This window comes from Lycium barbarum, chromosome 9, assembly GCF_019175385.1.
Source record: "Lycium barbarum isolate Lr01 chromosome 9, ASM1917538v2, whole genome shotgun sequence".
Lineage (NCBI taxonomy): Eukaryota > Viridiplantae > Streptophyta > Magnoliopsida > Solanales > Solanaceae > Lycium > Lycium barbarum.
In genome coordinates this window covers 33,074,404-33,091,066 of record NC_083345.1, presented here as the reverse complement: position 1 = coordinate 33,091,066, position 16,663 = coordinate 33,074,404, and the positions used below count along the sequence as shown (strand labels likewise).

The 16,663-nt window shown below is 40.8% G+C and overlaps 1 long non-coding RNA gene across 1 annotated transcript; it reads right to left on the bottom strand.

Annotated features, from left to right (window-relative positions):
- Positions 1-2,667: 2,667 nt before the first annotated feature.
- On the bottom strand, positions 2,668-16,420 carry LOC132609157 (uncharacterized). The gene is made up of 3 exons (XR_009570720.1): positions 16,241-16,420; positions 15,753-15,811; positions 2,668-2,875 (listed from the first exon to the last, which is right to left on the bottom strand). It is a non-coding gene; the product is annotated as an uncharacterized LOC132609157 (long non-coding RNA).
- Between the last annotated feature and the right edge of the window lie 243 nt (positions 16,421-16,663).

Below are 16,663 nucleotides of genomic sequence, written 5' to 3'. Positions count from 1 at the left end.
TATATATATATATATATATATATACAGAACAAACACATAATACAATTTGGGCCTTAAAGTTTGTTAACATATTTGCAGAAATGTCACTTACTTGTCACAAGCATATATATCGATACATATATTAGAATATATATTCAATTTGGGCCTTAAGGTCCATTAATTTATTTGCAAAAATGTCACTGAACTTAATAATAAATAAAAATGAAACTATTTTGGACTTTAACATAAGATAAATCAGGCCCATGCATTTCCTAGTTCTGAATAATCATATGGGAAACCAATTTCTTTATATACGCCTGGGATATCCAGGATATACACTCAAGCTGTGTATAGCAAGTGTATACTATGTATATTCCCTTTCTTTTTATTGACTTGTGAATCCAATTCATGAATATGTAACCCTTAATACCCATGATTCAATTACCCAGTCTACTAACTATTGTATTCTTAACAATATCCCATTCTAAACTAAGGTCAAAAATAAACTCAACCCAAACAGATATTTACTAGTCTAAAATCTGCTCACTCACAGTCTCCAAATAAGTCAACAGTTCTCACAGTATCCTCTATAAGCTCAAACCAATACATGTTCATGTTTTTCCAACAAATATTTAGACAACACTAATCACACAGTAAGAGTAGGCAACACCAAACACAGTAAGAGTCTATCATTTCAGCAGATCAAATACTTGGCAACTATGATCAAAAGAGAATGATAAGCTAGAAAAATCCAAAACATATGCTATCTTGGGATTTCATAGTTTAAGCAAAATCACATAAGAGGACTAAGTTAAAACCAGGTTTGAAAAGCAAAAACGACACAGAGATACCAAACAGAGCCAAGAGCAGTTATGCAGGGAGGAAGCATGAAATTTCTATGCACCATAATTCAGAATAACACCAAATCCATCTCCTTTGGAATTCAACAGTTTTAGGAGGCAAGGGGGAGGGGTCCAAACAAAGCCTTGTGATCAATTTTTAAACTCATTTTCAGAGACAATATTTCAGCACCAACAGATTCATCTTGACTCATCCAAAAGAACAACTTCACAACAACAGACCAATTTGTTCTTTTTTTTTTTTTTTTGAAAAGCTAACAGTCTCTTAAGTTTTTCAACAAAAATCCATTCTTCCCTTTATTTAGACACAAATAAATTCAGATAAACCAGATCATCCTCTATCCTTAAACAGTCCATTTAGGGCATGACATGACAACCCTTATGTGGGAGAAAAGATACTAGAAGCCAAGTTTGAGCTTGAACCTTTCTCAATTCTCTCCTTGGGGTGCCTTTAAAAGGCTTCCCTTGGGTCCAATGACTTACAGCCCACCTATATATCCCCATAGACTTATCATCTCATCATTAGAACAAACAAACCCTTAATCAGTAATGACCTATGAATATATTAGCTATCTTATCCCAAGATTTTAAACATAGATGACCTTTAACCATTTGAATCATAACAAAATCCAACAGGTTCATATATTTTATTCCAAAACTAGTTTAAACACAGAAAGGAACAAAGACAATTGTGATTAAAAAAAATATATAACACTTTAACAGGCAAAAACGGGATGGGAACAATCTTCCGTAAAACCACCAAATTCTCATCCTATTATCCCATTATCAACCTTATCCATTTTTTGCACACTTAGCAGATTGTATTAATCATGATCTTAACAATTAGGCAGGGAAAGACATTCTTTAAGACTAAATAACTTAACAAAAACGTCAACGATAGAAAGACAAGGATAAAAACAAAAGACTTCACACTGCCTCATCTTCCAGTTTGACAAAAAATCATTTTTTCTTGTTCAAAGAGGTCAGGTTCAAGGTATAGTGAAACTGAAAACGAATATACTATGACGTATGTGATCAAGTTAACTAACAGTGTCACAGTTTTGACAGTTAGGGAACCTAACCTCTTAAGCTAGTTTTAAACTCTAAAGTCAACTGATTTCTTAGTTATTTAGGTCAAGGGAAACCAATGTGATCAAAGTCAATATCCAGACTCTTAACTAGGTGGAATCATCTTGTGTTAACTTATTATAAGCTTAAGCTTACATACATAAGCCCACATGTATACTTGTCAACAGTCTTGTGTTCATCTCTAACAATATGTGATCAAAGAAAGAAGACAGGTTGATATTTCAATCTTTTGACGTAATTCAAACTGAAAATCTATAGGTTGGCATATTTTAGTAAAACATTCAAAGTTACTACAGTGATTCAATCCTATTCTAATTGATTAGATTACAGGTGTCTAAATGATTTTAGATATTCAAATAAAACTAAGAAGCATTATCAAAGGTCATTCAAAACCCATTGCTGTCAAGTTCACATTCGTATCAACATGTTAAAGGATATAAACAATCAAACAGTATCCTAAGTGTCATTTAGGATGTAATACAGGTCTATAACATTCTTATAAACAAATATCATCAAAATTTGTACTCAAATAAATATGCACTTGTCACGACCTATTTTGGCGAAGTCGTGTGGGCACTTACCTTCCCACCTCAGTAAGCGAACCCTCAACCCAACAGTGAATAAATACATAAAAGAATGAAACTAAGCAACGGAATAGAATAAATAATACATAAGTCTCACTATATATATATATATATATAAGTAGTAGAAAAGTGCGGAATGACGATAAACACCCCAGGGTCTAGTCTGAATAACACAAAAGCATCTAAAGAGAAATAATATAATCCGGAATACTAATACATAAAGTGTCTATGTCTCTGAAAAGAATAAGACATAAAGATAGAAAGTCTTCAAGGTAGCGGACGGCTATGATCACCCTGGAAACTCAAGAAAAAGCTGAAGCGTCGATCAGCCACGCGTTACGGAAGTGGATCCGACCTGATACTCTGCATTCATAAAAGAATGCAGCAAGTGTAGCTCAGTACAAACAACAGTACCGGTAGGCATTATCGGCCGACTAATCATAGCTAACACAATTCAGCAAATAAAGCAGATAAGCAAACAAAACAACAAGTATAAGACAATGCAATCAATTCCAAATATCCGTCATCACCTATGTAAAGCATTTAATCCCAAATGTGCCAAGTCTGAATATATCCAATCCAATCCAATCCAACACCAAAATATCTCAAATAAAGTCATAATGCAATGTAATGCAATGCAATAATGGTATGAATACAATGCAATGCCATGCAAATGCGCTGTACACATGTACTCCGGACGGAAATATCGACGTCTCGGTAGCACAACTGTTACACCTCGAAAAATTTTCCGTTGGTACGCAAGAGAATGAACTAGTGATGAATATGAGTGCATGATGTCCATGAGCAAGAAACGACGTTTGATGACCTTAGGCGAGATTTCGAAAGTATCCGATGTGAGACGAGGAAGTTGACTAAGTTAAGATGAGATACAAGGTGAGCAATGCATGTGTATGCACGGGGGTGATTAAAATGAGAAGTCTAAGAAATATGAGAAGTTGCAGAATTGCAACTGCCCAGTGGTCGTAAATTGCAAAATACGAACCGTAAATTGCTATACGGTTCGTAAACTGGCAGTCGTAAACTGCCATGCAAGGCTTCAACTTTCTGTCAGCCGAGAAAATGGTTAAATACGACCTGGTGGACGGACCGTAAAGTGATTTACGGTCCATAAACCATGGTCGTAAATCACCATGCATGCAGCCTTAAGTTTCTGGTCCTGCTTAAGCTTAAAGACGACCACGAGGGACGGTCCGTAAACTGAAATACGGACCGTAAACCTCCATGGACGACCACTGTTCACCCAACACAGATTTTTCAATTCATTAAATATGAGGATCAAGACTTGTTTTATTTCATTTCTACATTACACCACTTCTCTCTAGAATCATCTCTCTACATTTATTTCATAAGTTTTCAAAGATTATAAGTCACCAACAACATAAACAAGTGAATCAAGTGTAAGCAAGCCATTAAATACCATTCAAGTCAAGAAATGCAAATGGAGAAAAACTAGGGTTTGCTCAAAGTGGAGTATTATTAACCAAAGCTTGTTCCTACAACTTCTAAGGTAAGATTCATGATTTTTACATGATGTTTAAGGTATTGAAGAGTTGGAATACATGGATTGTAGAAAATATGGTCAAGTAGGTCATGAATGATGAATAGTGACATTTTGTGGAATAGTTGGAATTGAATCATGAATGTTGTTGTGTTGTGATATGAATGCATTATAAATGGTACTAAGATCATGAACTAGACACTTTAGACGAATGGACGAAGTTGGATGTTATGACCATGAATATGGGTGAATTAGAGGCAAATTAAGGAATCTAAATAATGTGGATAACGTGAATGACTAATGGCCATTGTTATGAAGGTATAGACGCTAGCATTGGAAGGAAGCGTGCAAGTGTAGAATATTCCGACGAAAAGGTATGTAAGGCTAACCCTTCTTTCATAAGGCATGGTTCCTTAGCCAAACTCTTAAATCCTCTATACGAGTATGTTGTATTCAAGTGATTGACACTCCGAGCTCATAAGCTCACGACCCTTGATACGTGCTACGAATGTACTACGCACCCCATTGACGAGTAAGCATAAGATAGAGATGTAGCGAAAACGATGATGATAGTGATGACGATGATAATAATAATAATAATGCTAAAGGTGCCTACGGGCTATTATATTCACATGTGCCTATGAAGGGCTATAATGACACCTCGAGCTTATAATGCCGGGTAGAATATATGTATATGGATGTATATATGTATGTTATTATGTATAAAGTATGTATACGATTACATAACGCGCGCACACCTCTGCAGATGGTACGGATAACCCTGAAGCCTTGGTAGGGCCAGGTAGAAATAACATTGAGTATTGGTTGGCTAAGTACGTATGAAACACCGAACCTTATGGTCGGGCACGCTATGTATGTATATAAGTGTATGGCTATGTATATAATATGAATATGAATGTGAAAAGACTATGTATACGAATGCGAATAAGGACATGTATACGAATATGAGCACAAGTATGGTACGAGTACTATTATGGAATACGGATGATGACGTAGGTGTACAAATACGTATGAAAAATGGGTAGTCCTATGAAAGGCAGGTAAGCGCTATGACGATGATATTATTGTCTCCCCCCTCCTATGCTATTTCATATGTTGTTCATGATGCTTATTTATTGATGTTAATCATGCTTTACATACTCAGTACATTCTTCGTACTGACGTCCTTTTGTTTGTGGACGCTGCGTCATGCCCGCAGGTGCACAGGGAGACAGACTTGATCCATAGCTGCTTATCCAGAGATTGCATAGCAGAGCTCCATTTCTTTCGGAGCCGCAGCTTTTGGGTACTCATTCTTTTGTGTATATAATTATGGGCATAGCGGGGTCCTGTCCCGCTAATGTGATATGTCATACTCTTAGAGGCTCGTAGTCATGTATATGTGGGTAGAGATGTTCGGCCATGTCGGCCCATGTTTTGTATATCTTTTGTTGGCCTCGTCGGCCTTGTATTATGATGTGGCATAGATGCCTATGATATGTTAAATGATGATGGTCGTCTAATGGGATCAATATGATTAACGATAAAAAAGCACGAATTGACTTGTGGCTCACCTAGATGTAAGTATAAGAGTAAGCTAAGAGGGTGCTCGGGTGGGTTAGCACCGGGTGCTCGTCGCGGCCCCGAGTCGGATCGTGACAAAAGTGGTATCAGAGCAGTTCAGTCCTAGGATGTGTCTAGGAGCCGTGTCTAGTAGAGTCTTGGTTATGGGTGTGTTGCGCGCCACACTTATAAACAAGAAGCTGTGGACATTTTAGGAATATATGACCTTCTTTCTTCATAAGAATCGTGCGATAGAGCTATGATGTAAGAAATTCTTGTTCCTAAATCGTGTGTTGTGTATTTCAGAGATGCCTAAAAGGAAAAGGCTACAACAGCCCAAAAGGGCAAGACGGTGCCAGAAAAGCGGGCTGAAAGAGCACCGCCACCGGTAGTAGAGGAAGATGAGTCCCAGAGTGCGGCTCAATCGCAGTCCTCCCAGACAGTGCCTATTACCGAGGAGCATGTGGGAGCCTCAGCCCCAGCTCCAGCTCCTCCACCGAATGCTTCGGGCCAAGATGTGAGAGAGGTCATTAATTTGTTGACTCAGTTGGTTGCGGCCCAGACTCAGAGGCCAAGCGCAGGGCAAGGTGACAGGGTTGTTAGTGCAAGGGCCCATGACTTCATTGCTTTGAAACCCCCGGAATTCTTTGGGTCGAAACCGGAGGAGGATCCTCAGGACTTCATTGACGGTATGTTGAGGACGCTCCGATTGATACATGCTTCAGACACCGACTCGGTGGAGCTAGCGTCGTATAGATTGAGGGACGTCTCAATCCAGTGGTATACGGTTTGGATGGCTTCACGGGGAGCCAATGCACCTCCGCCGGTATGGCAAGAATTTGTTGATGCTTTTCTCCGTCATTACATGCCTCCAGAAGTTCGGCGAGCTAGGGCCGATAAATTCTTGAATTTGAGGCAAGGTAACATGAGTGCTACAGAGTATAGTCTCCGCTTTAACTCCTTGGCTAGGTATGCTTCGGCCATGGTAGCGGATATGGGCGATCGGGTGCACCGATTTATGAAAGGCCTAGGGCCACACTTGATGGATAAATGCTTGACTGTGTCCCTTTCAGGACGGCATGGATATTGCATGCATTCAGGCACATGCTCAGGAATTAGAGGAACACTTACAGCAGCGGAGAAATGAACGGGAGCAAGATAGGAGGCATAACAAGAGGGCTAGACCTTCGGGTTCGAGGGGCGAGTCCAGAGGCGGACACAGGAAGCAGTTTCCCAGCCATTCGGGCTATTCCATGACCAGTCCACCTCCACGGTTTTCAGGCCAAGGCTTTGATAGATCTGTTCGTTCAGGGCCGAGTCAGAGTTATTCAGGATCCAAGTTCAGAGGTGATTCAGGCCAGTCAAGGCCGCCTGTGCCACAATGTTCCCAGTGTGGGAAGTCGCATTGGGGTCAGTGCCGATAGGGTTCAGATGTTTTCTATTCATGTGGTCGATCGAGCCATATTATGCGTGATTTCCCCTCAGTGCATGGTAGAGGTAGGACCCAGCCATCAGGGTCGGTAGCCGGATCTTCGGCATCTGTACGCCCAACGGGGCCAGGTTCACATGCGCTAGTCGGCCATGGTAGAGATAGGGGCAGAGCTCCCAGTACTAGCGGTTCTCAGCACCGTATTTATGCTTTGGCTGGATGCCAAGATCTTGAGTCTTCTCCTGATGTGGTCACATGTATATTATCGGTATTCTCTCATGATGTATATGCTTTGATTGATCCGGGCTCCACATTATCATATGTTACTCCATATATTGCGGGTCGATTTATAATTGAGCCGGAGTCTATCAATCCTTTTGAGGTGTCTACACCCGTGGGTGAATCGGTAATAGCTAGCCGAGTATATAGGAATTGTGTGATTGTGATTTGTGATCGTCGTACCATGATTGATTTGCATGAGCTAGAAATGGTAGATTTTGACGTTATTATGGGCATGGATTGGTTGGCTTCTTGTTATGCCGATGTTGATTGCCGAATGAAGATGGTTCATTTCCAGTTTCCGGGAGAACCAGTCTTAGAATGGAAAGGGAATGCGGCATCACCAAAAGGTAGATTTATTTCCTATCTAAAGGCAAGGAAAATGATCACAAAAGGGTGCATTTATCATCTAGTACGAGTTCAAGATGTAGAAGCTGAGTCGCCGACTCTACAGTCAGTTCCAGTGGTGAACGAATTTCCGGATGTGTTCCCGGAAGAGCTTCCAGGCCTTCCTCCCGAACGGGAAATTGATTTTTCCATTGATGTGTTGCCAGGCACCACACCTATATCTATTCCCCCATTTAGAATGGCACCCGTGGAATTGAATGAGTTAAAGGAGCAATTGAGGGACTTGCTTGATAAAGGCTTCATTAGGCCTAGTTCATCCCCGTGGGGAGCACCCGTGTTGTTCGTCCGGAAGAAGGATGGCTCCTTGAGAATGTGCATTGATTATCGGCAATTGAATAAAGTGACGATTAAGAACAAGTATCCCCTCCCGAGGATTGATGATTTATTTGATCAATTGCAAGGTGCCAAATGGTTTTCAAAGATTTATTTGAGGTCCGGGTATCACCAAGTAAGAGTTAGGGAGAAAGATATCCCTAAGACAGCTTTCAGAACAACATATGGCCATTTCGAGTTCCGAGTAATGTCGTTTGGGTTAACTAATGCACCGGCAGCGTTTATGGACTTAATGAATAATGTATTCAGACCTTTTCTGGATCTATTCGTGATTGTATTCATCGACGATATCCTGGTGTATTCTAGATCCGAGACAGATCATGCGGAGCATCTGCGTATAGTCCTTGGAGTTCTGCGAGCTCGAGAGTTGTTTGCAAAATTCTCCAAGTGTGAGTTTTGGTTGAACTCAGTATCATTTCTGGGCCATATTGTTGCAGCTGATGGTATTCGAGTGGATAGCCAAAAGATCGAGGCCGTGAAGACTTGGCCAAGGCCCATAACTCCTACGGAGGTTCGTAGCTTTTTGGGCTTAGCAGGCTATTACAGAAGATTTGTTGAGTGTTTTTCTACTATTTCTGCGCCACTCACCAAGCTGACTCAGAAGTCAGCTAAGTTTTAATGGACAGATGCTTGCGAGCGTAGTTTCCAAGAGTTGAAAGACCGATTGACTTCAGCCCCAGTCTTGACACTTCCAGGGGGATTGGAAGGATATGTTATTTATTGTGATGCTTCAGGCGTCGGGCTAGGTTGTGTACTGATGCAACACGGTAAGGTGATTGTGTACGCTTCTAGGCAATTGCGGAAACATGAACAGAATTACCCGACCCATGATTTAGAATTAGCCGCAGTGGTCCATGCATTAAAGATATGGCGACATTATTTATATGGTGTCCATGTGGATGATTATACAGATCATAAGAGCCTTCAGTATATCTTCCAGCAGAAAGAGTTGAATTTGCGACAACGACGATGGTTGGAGTTGCTAAAGGATTACGATGTTGATATCTTGTATCACCCCGGAAAGGCTAACGTTGTGGCTGACGCTCTTAGTCGCAGATCCATGGGAAGTCTAAGTGATGTACGACCAGAAAAAAAAAAAGATGGCCCGTGAGCTTCAACAGTTAGCGAGCCTAGGAGTCCGAGTAGTGGACTCAGGTAGCAGCGGAGCTACTATTCAGAATTCAGCAGTTTCATCGCTAGTAGCGGAAGTAAAAGAGCGACAATATGAGGATCCCATGCTAATGCAGTACAGAGATACACTCCCTCATAAGGAGGAGTCATCATTTGATATTTCGGAAGACGGAGTTCTCCGATATCGAGGCAGGTTATGTGTTGCCGATGTGGTAGGTCTACGTCACCAAATATTAAGGGAAGCTCATTGTTCCCGTTACTCCGTTCACCCCGGAGCGACGAAAATGTATCATGATCTTAAGTCTATATATTGGTGGAATGGGATGAAGAAAGACGTAGCGGAATTTGTAGCTCAATGTCTTAATTGCCAACAAGTGAAGATCGAGCACCAAAAGTCGGGTGGCTTGTTGCAAGCTATAGAAATCCCGACGTGGAAGTGGGAAGTGATTAATATGGACTTCATCACAGGGTTACCCCGTTCTCGACGTAAATATGATTCTATATGGGTGATCGTGGATAGACTCACAAAGTCAGCGCATTTCTTACCGGTCAGAACGACCTATATGGCAGAAGATTATGCCAAGCTTTATCTTAAAGAGATAGTGAGACTCCATGGCGTTCCGGTATCTATTATATCCGATAGAGGGACTCAGTTTACAGCTAAGTTTTAGGAGTCTTTCCAAGAGGGTTTAGGGACCCAAGTGCGCCTTAGCACGGCGTTTCACCCACAGACCGATGGGCAGGCCGAACGTACCATTCAGACTCTTGAAGATATGTTGCGAGCATGTATGTTAGATTTTAGAGGGAATTGGGATGATCATTTGCCACTCATTGAATTTGCTTACAATAATAGTTACCATTCCAGCATTCAAATGGCACCGTATGAAGCTCTATATGGGCGAAACTGTAGATCCCCAATTGGGTGGTTTGAAACCGGAGAAACTAAGTTGATAGGGCCAGACTTGGTCCAGCAAGCAATAGAGAAAGTTAAGCTCATACAAGATCGGTTGCTAGCGGCTCAAAGTCGTCAAAAGTCCTATGCGGATAATCGTCGAAGAGACTTAGAGTTCGAAGTGAAAGATTGGGTATTCTTAAAAGTGTCGCCGATGAAGGGCGTAATGAGATTTGGCAAAAAGGGGAAGCTCAGTCCCCGGTATATTGGGCCATACGAAATTGTACGCAAGATAGGCAAAGTGGCCTATGAGTTAAATCTACCTCCAGACTTGGAGTCAGTTCATCCAATATTTCATGTTTCGATACTTCGGAAATGTGTTGGAGATCCTACTAGGATCATCCCAGTGAATGATGTGCAAGTGATAGAGAAATTGACTTATGAAGAGATACCCATTGCCATACTAGATAGGCAAGTACGGAGACTTAGAAACAAAGAAGTGGCCTCAGTTAAGATCTTATGGAGGAACAACAATCGAGAGGAAATAACGTGGGAAGCAGAAGAGAGTATGCGATCCAAATACCCACATCTATTTCAGCCCTTGGAAGAAGTACAAAATGAGACGTCGAGATCATAAGGTATGCATGTTTTCCTTTTATGCTTTTGGGTCGTGTGTGACCAATTTTTATGTTATTATATAGTGGCTCTGTGTGGCATCGATATTATGGGCTGTTGTGGCAGGGTGGCAGTGCCATAATGTAGGGGAAACTCTGGCGAAATTTTTATAGAATCCCCGAAGACTTTAACATTCGAGGACGAATGTTCTTAAGGGGGGGAGAATGTTACACCTCGGAAAATTTTCCGTTGGTACGCAAGAGAATGAACTAGTGATGAATATGAGTGCATGATGTCCATGAGCAAGAAACGACGTTTGATGACCTTAGGCAAGATTTCGAAAGTATCCGATGTGAGACGAGGAAGTTGGCTAAGTTAAGATGAGATACAAGGTGAGCAATGCATGTGTATGGACGGGGGTGATTAAAATGAGAAGTCTAAGAAATATGGGAAGTTGCAGAATTGCAACTGCCCAGTGGTCGTAAATTGCAAAATACGGACCGTAAATTTCTATACGGTCCGTAAACTGGCAGTCGTAAACTGCCATGCAAGGCTTCAACTTTCTGCCAGCCGAGGAAATGGTTAAATATGACCTGGTGGACGGACCGTAAAGTGATTTACGGCCCGTAAACCATGGTCGTAAATCACCATGCATGCAGCCTTAAGTTTCTGGTCCTGCTTAAGCTTAAAGACGACCACGAGGGACGGTCCGTAAACTGAAATACGGACCGTAAACCTCCATGGACGACCACTGTTCACCCAACACAGATTTTTCAATTCATTAAATATGAGGATCAAGACTTGTTTTATTTCATTTCTACATTACACCACTTCTCTCTAGAATCATCTCTCTACATTTATTTCATAAGTTTTCAAAGATTATAAGTCACCAACAACATAAACAAGTGAATCAAGTGTAAGCAAGCCATTAAATACCATTCAAGTCAAGAAATGCAAATGGAGAAAAACTAGGGTTTGCTCAAAGTGGAGTATTATTAACCAAAGCTTGTTCCTACAACTTCTAAGGTAAGATTCATGATTTTTACATGATGTTTAAGGTATTGAAGAGTTGGAATACATGGATTGTAGAAAATATGGTCAAGTAGGTCATGAATGATGAATAGTGACATTTTGTGGAATAGTTGGAATTGAATCATGAATGTTGTTGTGTTGTGATATGAATGCATTATAAATGGTACTAAGATCATGAACTAGACACTTTAGACGAATGGACGAAGTTGGATGTTATGACCATGAATATGGGTGAATTAGAGGCAAATTAAGGAATCTAAATAATGTGGATAACGTGAATGACTAATGGCCATTGTTATGATATTAATGAAGGTATAGACGCTAGCATTGGAAGGAAGCGTACCAGTGTAGAATAGTCCGACGAAAAGGTATGTAAGGCTAACCCTTCTTTCATAAGGCATGGTTCCTTAGCCAAACTCTTAAATCCTCTATACGAGTATGTTGTATTCAAGTGATTGACACTCCGAGCTCATAAGCTCACGACCCTTGATACGTGCTACAAATGTACTACGCACCCCATTGACGAGTAAGCATAAGATAGAGATGTAGCGAAAACGATGATGATAGTGATGACGATGATAATAATAATGATGCTAAAGGTGCCTACGGGCTATTATATTCACATGTGCCTATGAAGGGCTATAATGACACCCCGAGCTTATAATGCCGGGTAGAATATATGTATATGGATGTATATATGTATGTTATTATGTATAAAGTATGTATACGATTACATAACGCGCGCACACCTCTGCAGATGGTACGGATAACCCTGAAGCCTTGGTAGGGCCAGGTAGAAATAACATTGAGTATTGGTTGGCTAAGTACGTATGAAACACCGAACCTTATGGTCGGGCACGCTATGTATGTATATAAGTGTATGGCTATGTATATAATATGAATATGAATGTGAAAAGACTATGTATACGAATGCGAATAAGGACATGTATACGAATATGAGCACAAGTATGGTACGAGTACTATTATGGAATACGGATGATGACGTAGGTGTACAAATACGTATGAAAAATGGGTAGTCCTATGAAAGGCAGGTAAGCGCTATGACGATGATATTATTGTCTCCCCCCTCCTATGCTATTTCATATGTTGTTCATGATGCTTATTTATTGATGTTAATCATGCTTTACATACTCAGTACATTCTTCGTACTGACGTCCTTTTGTTTGTGGACGCTGCGTCATGCCCGCAGGTGCACAGGGAGACAGACTTGATCCATAGCTGCTTATCCAGAGATTGCATAGCAGAGCTCCATTTCTTTCGGAGCCGCAGCTTTTGGGTACTCATTCTTTTGTGTATATAATTATGGGCATAGCGGGGTCCTATCCCGCTAATGTGATATGTCATACTCTTAGAGGCTCGTAGTCATGTGTATGTGGGTAGAGATGTTCGGCCATGTCGGCCCATGTTTTGTATATCATTTGTTGGCCTCGTCGGCCTTGTACTTATGATGTGGCATAGATGCCTATGATATGTTAAATGATGATGGTCGTCTAATGGGATCAATATGATTAACGAAAAGAAAAGCACGAATTGACTTGTGGCTCACCTAGATGTAAGTGTAAGAGTAAGCTAAGAGGGTGCTCGGGTGGGTTAGCACCGGGTGCTCGTCGCGGCCCCGAGTCGGGTCGTGACAACAACCCAGTGCGATTCACGAAGTCTAAGTGCCACTCGTCCCTGATCTTTTCCCAACAGACAGACGGGACCCCTGATCTTTGCCCACGGAGGGTTCTCACCAGCACCACCTTGGGGGACCCGCGGAGTCCATACACTAACAACAATTTCGGAACTAACATCGGATATCGGCCATGCAACAACAATTTCGGAATTGATCATCGGACATCGGCCTCTCACATCACTCAAGTAAAAGAGTTTCATCAAGTATCTATTTCACACAATCAACGATTCTGGGATGAACATCACATATCGGCCACCTCACGTCACTCAAGTAAAAGAGTTCATCCAGTATCAGTTTTACTCAAACAACGATTCCGAGATGAACCTGGGATATCGGTCATGCAGTAGTGTAACATGAAAATGAGAGTGCATGCAATGCATGGATCAACATCGATAATCATGCCCAATATCACAAGTACCAACAATGGGTAAGCCACAATACATCCGAATCACAAATACCAACAGTAGGTATGCCAATAATATAACCGAATCACCAGTATCAACGAATGGGTATGCCAATAATATAACAGAATCACAAGTACTAGCAGTGGGTACGCCAACAATATATCCAAATACAATACCAACAATGGGTATGCCAACTATATCATAATCAAGATGATAAAATAGAATCCAAAATCTACCAACGACTCATGGTATCAAGCTAGCACAATAGAACAATCAAATCACACATAACGGGGTGGCTAGCCCCAACACCCAACAGGACCCAACCTAAGGCAATATCTAACCCGACTTCATACCCGAAGGTTCACATGCTGTCTGACAATAAAATCTAAATATGTGCTTCGCTATACGAAGTCTCACCAAGGGTAAGCCACAACCTACCTGGATGGCCGAACCGTAACACCAACAACTCACTCATTTGCCTTGCCTTTCCGCTGAATCTCAGAACCAAAGTAGTCTAAGCATAATCTAAATCTTGATTAGAAATCATGAAGAATGATACTAATATTGTTACTATTCAATTTAGGTCAATACTAGCCCAAGAAATTGGGAAAACCGGCCCACAAGGGCAAAACAGGAAATTCGGAATCAAAATAACAAATTAAGCACTAGGTGATCATAACTCAACCACTAATTGCTAATTTAACTCAAAGATTGGCCTAATTTTTTATTTCAAGCAAAACCCCCCAAATTAGGCATAAACCCTAAGTCTTTGATTCCAAAATTCAACACTAGAAGTGGAAGATATATGATTAATAAGCTTAGATTAGTCAAAATCTAACATAAACATCATCAATTTTCTCATACATGAGCCTAAGGAAAGGTTCATCAAAACCCTCTTTCAACTTCCATCACTAAGGGATTATTAAAAGGAAGGGGGAAATCTAAGATGATTGTGATTAAGGAATAGGCAAGATTTACCTCCAAGGATGTCTCCAAATTATCTCCAAGAACTGTTCCCCAAAGCTCTAATTTCGAAATGGGAAATAATGAGGGTCTAAGGGCTTATTTAAATCACACTTAATGAAAATACCTAACTCGTCACTGCCATGACGGTAGCGGGGCCGCTACAGCGCCCTTAAGGCCGCCATAGCGGTCTGGCCAGCAATACACGTGGCCACCCCAGCGGTGCCGCTGGGACGGCACTGGTGCCGCCAGGTACCATAATCCCCTGATTTTTCTAAGTCTTTAATCAAAATCCCGAGCCATTTCCTAGGTCATCTGCTCACAAACCCTACACACAGTCCCATACAAAAATACGCTACGAACGCGCTTGTGGCCTCGAAATTTCCAACGGAGGCCTCGTTGACCTAGTCAACCCCCGACGCCTTAGTTCTAATTTCCAACTCAAGTCCTAAAATGCATCCAAGTGCATTGGGAGCCGAACCAAATATACACACAAGTTACAAACAACCATCCAGACCTCTCGGAATTGACAGATTTCCAAAAAAGGTCTGTTTACCCAAAAGTCAACTTTGGGTCAACTATTTTTCACTTTAAGCCTATATTTCACAAACGTTGCCGAATCCAGCCTAGATACCTCGGGAAGTGTGCCAACGGTCACCTCGGGTCAAAAGTGAGCTAATCCATGCTCGGGAATGGGCGAAAATGCCAAAAAGGCTATAACGACCAAATGTGTCATTACAGCACTAGTCTATTGATTATCCAAATAGCAAAAAAACAACTAGGGCAAGATCAGACACTACCTATGATAAGTAGAACACTTAAACAAACTATCACAGACTCGTGACGACAAATTTAAACATATATCGAGATAATAAACATGGTCATAACCTAAATTCTAAACTAGACACTTCATAATAGGAAAAACCATACTTGTCATCAAGCAAAGATTAACTAAACAAAAAAGATAAAGTATTACCTTTTTAAAGTGCAGCCGTGAACAAGATTGGATTTGAAGCCTTGAGTGCTTCCAAATCTCTTCCTCAGCCACCACGCAAGAACAAAAAATCAATTTTTAGAACTGGGAACACTTAAATTTTTCAGCCAAGTACAAAATTTTACTAATAACCTAAATCTCAAGTCAAATGCTCAAAATTCGGTTTTGTGCTTGTCAAGGTATATCTGAAATAGAACCCCCCAAATTGTTAAAAACCCCAAAACAAATGATGTGGGACTTTGTCCATTTTCTGAGAAAACTTGTTCAAACATGCAATAAACGGCTGAGATTAACGTGATACAACTAATGAACAAACAGATCTAAGCCAACCTCCCTCGATCCAATTGGTTCTTGAAGAACCAATGGGAATCAAGGGTTTGAGTTGGTCGGACAAGAAGCAATAAATGCTTAGCAGATCGATTCAACGAAAAATAAGGAAGAAAATGTGATAAAAGACACAAACTTTGTACCTTTAGGTGGCATTTGGAGAAAACGAACAGGGAAAGGATAGGTAGCAATTAATGCTACCTCAAACGAACATACAAAGGCTGATATAAGACTACTCCTCTCTACGCCTTTGTCGTTTCTGGCATGAAAGAGAAAATGAACCATAAGCGGCACCTAGGGTTTTATCATTAAAAGAGAAGAGAATCATGTGGATGTGTTTGGATGAAAAATAAGGCGTAAAGAGGTATAAATGTCGCCACCCCCTCCCCCCCCTATGCTGTGTAACAACTTGGGTTGTGTCCTGGTCTTTGGACTGGACTCGATCTTTTTAAAAAAATAAAGAAAATATCGCTTCATGGACATAATTTAAACTGGACAAAAATTAAAAGCTAGTTATTAATAAACCCATTTCAATTGTAGCCCTATTTAAAAACATAGCCTTGATT